The 5,000-nt window shown below is 50.6% G+C and overlaps 10 non-coding genes and 4 pseudogenes across 10 annotated transcripts in view; all 14 read right to left on the minus strand.

The window, feature by feature from the left end:
* Positions 1-78, minus strand: part of LOC128476104 (5S ribosomal RNA) — a 119-nt gene extending 41 nt beyond the window's left edge. The window contains exon 1 of the ribosomal RNA XR_008347127.1: positions 1-78. This exon is cut by the window's left edge and continues 41 nt beyond it. This is a non-coding gene — a ribosomal RNA (5S ribosomal RNA).
* Positions 79-317: 239 nt separating this feature from the next.
* Positions 318-436, minus strand: LOC128476105 (5S ribosomal RNA). Its single transcript, XR_008347128.1, has one exon. It is a non-coding gene; the product is annotated as a 5S ribosomal RNA (ribosomal RNA).
* Positions 437-640: 204 nt separating this feature from the next.
* LOC128479509 (5S ribosomal RNA) lies at positions 641-759 on the minus strand. Its single transcript, XR_008350381.1, has one exon. It is a non-coding gene; the product is annotated as a 5S ribosomal RNA (ribosomal RNA).
* A 237-nt stretch (positions 760-996) lies between these two features.
* On the minus strand, positions 997-1,115 carry LOC128478113 (5S ribosomal RNA). The gene has a single exon (XR_008349050.1). It is a non-coding gene; the product is annotated as a 5S ribosomal RNA (ribosomal RNA).
* Positions 1,116-1,324: 209 nt separating this feature from the next.
* On the minus strand, positions 1,325-1,443 carry LOC128477493 (5S ribosomal RNA). The gene has a single exon (XR_008348463.1). It is a non-coding gene; the product is annotated as a 5S ribosomal RNA (ribosomal RNA).
* Positions 1,444-1,670: 227 nt separating this feature from the next.
* On the minus strand, positions 1,671-1,789 carry LOC128476686 (5S ribosomal RNA). The gene has a single exon (XR_008347688.1). It is a non-coding gene; the product is annotated as a 5S ribosomal RNA (ribosomal RNA).
* Positions 1,790-2,005: 216 nt separating this feature from the next.
* On the minus strand, positions 2,006-2,114 carry LOC128480443 (uncharacterized; annotated as a pseudogene).
* Positions 2,115-2,389: 275 nt separating this feature from the next.
* LOC128477429 (5S ribosomal RNA) lies at positions 2,390-2,508 on the minus strand. The gene has a single exon (XR_008348401.1). It is a non-coding gene; the product is annotated as a 5S ribosomal RNA (ribosomal RNA).
* Positions 2,509-2,727: 219 nt separating this feature from the next.
* LOC128476106 (5S ribosomal RNA) lies at positions 2,728-2,846 on the minus strand. The gene has a single exon (XR_008347129.1). It is a non-coding gene; the product is annotated as a 5S ribosomal RNA (ribosomal RNA).
* A 231-nt stretch (positions 2,847-3,077) lies between these two features.
* Positions 3,078-3,186, minus strand: LOC128479652 (uncharacterized; annotated as a pseudogene).
* Positions 3,187-3,458: 272 nt separating this feature from the next.
* On the minus strand, positions 3,459-3,577 carry LOC128476107 (5S ribosomal RNA). Its single transcript, XR_008347130.1, has one exon. It is a non-coding gene; the product is annotated as a 5S ribosomal RNA (ribosomal RNA).
* A 240-nt stretch (positions 3,578-3,817) lies between these two features.
* On the minus strand, positions 3,818-3,936 carry LOC128476108 (5S ribosomal RNA). The gene has a single exon (XR_008347131.1). It is a non-coding gene; the product is annotated as a 5S ribosomal RNA (ribosomal RNA).
* Positions 3,937-4,191: 255 nt separating this feature from the next.
* LOC128479917 (uncharacterized) lies at positions 4,192-4,300 on the minus strand (annotated as a pseudogene).
* Positions 4,301-4,794: 494 nt separating this feature from the next.
* LOC128479918 (uncharacterized) lies at positions 4,795-4,903 on the minus strand (annotated as a pseudogene).
* Between the last annotated feature and the right edge of the window lie 97 nt (positions 4,904-5,000).

A 5,000-nucleotide genomic window follows, 5' to 3' on the forward strand; every position in this document is an offset into this window, starting at 1 on the left:
GTACTAACCAGGCCCAACCCTGCTTAGCTTCCGAGATCAGACGAGATCGGGCGCTTTCAGGGTGGTATGGCCGCAGGTGTGAAAGTTTTTTATTTTACTTCTCTTATTCTGTTGCTGCTGCTGCTGCTGCTGCTGCTGCTGCTGCTGCTGCTGCTGCTGCTGCTGCTGCTGCTGCTGCTTGTCGTCAGACAAAAAGAATTATAAGCCCTGGGACAGGACAGAGAAGGTGAGAAGGTTCAAATAAGGGTTTAAAGCTTTGATGATGAGCAAGAAACACATGGCAAAAAGCTCTCCCCGGACTGTGAGAAAAAATTAAAAGCCTACAACACCTGGTATTCCCAGGCGGTCTCCCATCCAGGTACTAACCAGGCCCAACCCTGCTTAGCTTCCGAGATCAGACGAGATCGGGCGCTTTCAGGGTGGTATGGCCGCAGGTGTGAAAGTTTTTTATTTTACTTCTCTTATTCTGCTGCTGCTGCTGCTGCTGCTGCTGCTGCTTCTGCTTGTCGTCAGACAGAAAGAATTATAAGCCCTGGGACTGCACAGAGAAGGTGAGAAGGTTCAAATAAGGGTTTAAAGCTTTGATGATGAGCAAGAAACACATGGCAAAAAGCTCTCCCCGGACTGTGAGAAAAGAAAAAGACTACAACACCTGGTATTCCCAGGCGGTCTCCCATCCAGGAACTAACCAGGCCCAACCCTGCTTAGTTTCCGAGATCAGACGAGATCAGGCGCTTTCAGGGTGGTATGGCCGCAGGTGTGAAAGTTTTTTATTTTACTTCTCTTATTCTGTTGCTGCTGCTGCTGCTGCTGCTGCTGCTGCTGCTGCTGCTGCTGCTGCTGCTGCTGCTGCTGCTGCTTGTCGTCAGACAGAAAGAATTATAAGCCCTGGGACAGGACAGAGAAGGTGAGAAGGTTCAAATAAGGGTTTAAAGCTTTGATGATGAGCAAGAAACACATGGCAAAAAGCTCTCCCCGGACTGTGAGAAAAGAAAAAGCTTACAACACCTGGTATTCCCAGGCGGTCTCCCATCCAGGTACTAACCAGGCCCAACCCTGCTTAGCTTCCGAGATCAGACGAGATCGGGTGCTTTCAGGGTGGCATGGCTGCAGGTGTGAAAGCTCTTTATTTTACTTTTCTTATTCTGTTGCTGCTGCTGCTGCTGCTGCTGCTGCTGCTGCTGCTTGTCGTCAGACAGAAAGAATTATAAGCCCTGGGACAGGACAGAGAAGGTGAGAAGGTTCAAATAAGGGTTTAAAGCTTTGATGATGAGCAAGAAACACATGGCAAAAAGCTCTCCCCGGACTGTGAGAAAAAATTAAAAGCCTACAACACCTGGTATTCCCAGGCGGTCTGCCATCCAAGTACTAACCAGGCCCAACCCTGCTTAGCTTCCGAGATCAGACGAGATCGGGCGCTTTCAGGGTGGTATGGCCGCAGGTGTGAAAGTTTTTTATTTTACTTCTCTTATTCTGTTGCTGCTGCTGCTGCTGCTGCTGCTGCTGCTGCTGCTGCTGCTGCTGCTGCTGCTTGTCGTCAGACAAAAAGAATTATAAGCCCTGGGACAGGACAGAGAAGGTGAGAAGGTTCAAATAAGGGTTTAAAGCTTTGATGATGAGCAAGAAACACATGGCAAAAAGCTCTCCCCGGACTGTGAGAAAAAATTAAAAGCCTACAACACCTGGTATTCCCAGGCGGTCGCCCATCCAGGTACTAACCAGGCCCAACCCTGCTTAGCTTCCGAGATCAGACGAGATCGGGCGCTTTCAGGGTGGTATGGCCGCAGGTGTGAAAGTTTTTTATTTTACTTCTCTTATTCTGTTGCTGCTGCTGCTGCTGCTGCTGCTGCTGCTGCTGCTGCTGCTGCTTGTCGTCAGACAAAAAGAATTATAAGCCCTGGGACAGGACAGAGAAGGTGAGAAGGTTCAAATAAGGGTTTAAAGCTTTGATGATGAGCAAGAAACACATGGCAAAAAGCTCTCCCCGGACTGTGAGAAAAGAAAAAGCCTACAACACCTGGTATTCCCAGGCGGTCTCCCATCCAGGTACTAAGCAGGCCCAACCCTGCTTAGCTTCCGAGATCAGGCGCTTTCAGGGTGGTATGGCCGCAGGTGTGAAAGCTCTTTATTTTACTTCTTTTATTCTGTTGCTGCTGCTGCTGCTGCTGCTGCTGCTGCTGCTGCTGCTGCTGCTGCTGCTGCTGCTGCTGCTGCTGCTGCTGCTGCTGCTGCTGCTGCTGCTGCTGCTGCTTGTCGTCAGACAGAAAGAATTATAAGCCCTGGGACAGGACAGAGAAGGTGAGAAGGTTCAAACAAGGGTTTAAAGCTTTGATGATGAGCAAGAAACACATGGCAAAAAGCTCTCCCCGGACTGTGAGAAAAAATTAAAAGCCTACAACACCTGGTATTCCCAGGCAGTCTCCCATCCAGGTACTAACCAGGCCCAACCCTGCTTAGCTTCCGAGATCAGACGAGATCGGGCGCTTTCAGGGTGGTATGGCCGCAGGTGTGAAAGTTTTTTATTTTACTTCTCTTATTCTGTTGCTGCTGCTGCTGCTGCTGCTGCTGCTGCTGCTGCTGCTGCTGCTGCTTGTCGTCAGACAAAAAGAATTATAAGCCCTGGGACAGGACAGAGAAGGTGAAAAGGTTCAAATAAGGGTTTAAAGCTTTGATGATGAGCAAGAAACACATGGCAAAAAGCTCTCCCCGGACTGTGAGAAAAGAAAAAGCCTACAACACCTGGTATTCCCAGGCGGTCTCCCATCCAGGTACTAACCAGGCCCAACCCTGCTTAGCTTCCGAGATCAGACGAGATCGGGCGCTTTCAGGGTGGTATGGCCGCAGGTGTGAAAGTTTTTTATTTTACTTCTCTTATTCTGTTGCTGTTGCTGCTGCTGCTGCTGCTGCTGCTGCTGCTGCTGCTGCTGCTGCTGCTGCTGCTTGTCGTCAGACAGAAAGAATTATAAGCCCTGGGACAGGACAGAGAAGGTGAGAAGGTTCAAATAAGGGTTTAAAGCTTTGATGATGAGCAAGAAACACATGGCAAAAAGCTCTCCCCGGACTGTGAGAAAAGAAAAAGCCTACAACACCTGGTATTCCCAGGCGGTCTCCCATCCAGGTACTAACCAGGCCCAACCCTGCTTAGCTTCCGAGTTCAGGCGCTTTCAGGGTGGTATGGCCGCAGGTGTGAAAGCTCTTTGTTTTACTTTTCTTATTCTGTTGCTGCTGCTGCTGCTGCTGCTGCTGCTGCTGCTGCTGCTGCTGCTGCTGCTGCTGCTGCTGCTGCTGCTGCTGCTGCTGCTGCTGCTGCTGCTGCTGCTTGTCGTCAGACAAAAAGAATTATAAGCCCTGGGACAGGACAGAGAAGGTGAGAAGGTTCAAATAAGGGTTTAAAGCTTTGATGATGAGCAAGAAACACATGGCAAAAAGCTCTCCCCGGACTGTGAGAAAAAATTAAAAGCCTACAACACCTGGTATTCCCAGGCGGTCTCCCATCCAGGTACTAACCAGGCCCAACCCTGCTTAGCTTCCGAGATCAGACGAGATCGGGCGCTTTCAGGGTGGTATGGCCGCAGGTGTGAAAGTTTTTTATTTTACTTCTCTTATTCTGCTGCTGCTGCTGCTGCTGCTGCTGCTGCTGCTGCTGCTGCTGCTGCTGCTGCTTCTGCTGCTGCTGCTGCTTGTCGTCAGACAGAAAGAATTATAAGCCCTGGGACAGGACAGAGAAGGTGAGAAGGTTCAAATAAGGGTTTAAAGCTTTGATGATGAGCAAGAAACACATGGCAAAAAGCTCTCCCCGGACTGTGAGAAAAGAAAAAGCCTACAACACCTGGTATTCCCAGGCGGTCTCCCATCCAGGTACTAACCAGGCCCAACCCTGCTTAGCTTCCGAGATCAGACGAGATCGGGCGCTTTCAGGGTGGTATGGCCGCAGGTGTGAAAGTTTTTTATTTTACTTCTCTTATTCTGCTGCTGCTGCTGCTGCTGCTGCTGCTGCTGCTGCTGCTGCTGCTGCTGCTGCTGCTGCTGCTGCTGCTGCTGCTGCTGCTGCTGCTTGTCGTCAGACAGAAAGAATTATAAGCCCTGGGACAGGACAGAGAAGGTGAGAAGGTTCAAATAAGGGTTTAAAGCTTTGATGATGAGCAAGAAACACATGGCAAAAAGCTCTCCCCGGACTGTGAGAAAAGAAAAAGCCTACAACACCTGGTATTCCCAGGCGGTCTCCCATCCAGGTACTAACCAGGCCCAACCCTGCTTAGCTTCCGAGATCAGGCGCTTTCAGGGTGGTATGGCCGCAGGTGTGAAAGTTTTTTATTTTACTTCTCTTATTCTGCTGCTGCTGCTGCTGCTGCTGCTGCTGCTGCTGCTGCTGCTGCTGCTGCTGCTGCTGCTGCTGCTGCTGCTGCTGCTGCTGCTGCTGCTGCTGCTGCTGCTGCTGCTGCTGCTGCTGCTGCTGCTGCTGCTGCTGCTTGTCGTCAGACAGAAAGAATTATAAGCCCTTTGAGATCGGGCGCTTTCAGGGTGGTATGGCCGCAGGTGTGAAAGTTTTTTATTTTACTTCTCTTATTCTGCTGCTGCTGCTGCTGCTGCTGCTGCTGCTGCTGCTGCTGCTGCTGCTGCTGCTGCTGCTGCTGCTGCTGCTGCTGCTGCTGCTGCTGCTGCTGCTGCTGCTGCTGCTGCTGCTGCTGCTTGTCGTCAGACAAAAAGAAGGGTTCAAATAAGGGTTTAAAGCTTTGATGATGAGCAAGAAACACATGGCAAAAAGCTCTCCCCGGACTGTGAGAAAAAATTAAAAGCCTACAACACCTGGTATTCCCAGGCGGTCTCCCATCCAGGTACTAACCAGGCCCAACCCTGCTTAGCTTCCGAGATCAGGCGCTTTCAGGGTGGTATGGCCGCAGGTGTGAAAGTTTTTTATTTTACTTCTCTTATTCTGCTGCAGCTGCTGCTGCTGCAGCTGCTGCTGCTGCTGCTGCTGCTGCTGCTGCTGCTGCTGCTGC

Source organism: Spea bombifrons, chromosome 2 (genome assembly GCF_027358695.1).
Source record: "Spea bombifrons isolate aSpeBom1 chromosome 2, aSpeBom1.2.pri, whole genome shotgun sequence".
Lineage (NCBI taxonomy): Eukaryota > Metazoa > Chordata > Amphibia > Anura > Pelobatidae > Spea > Spea bombifrons.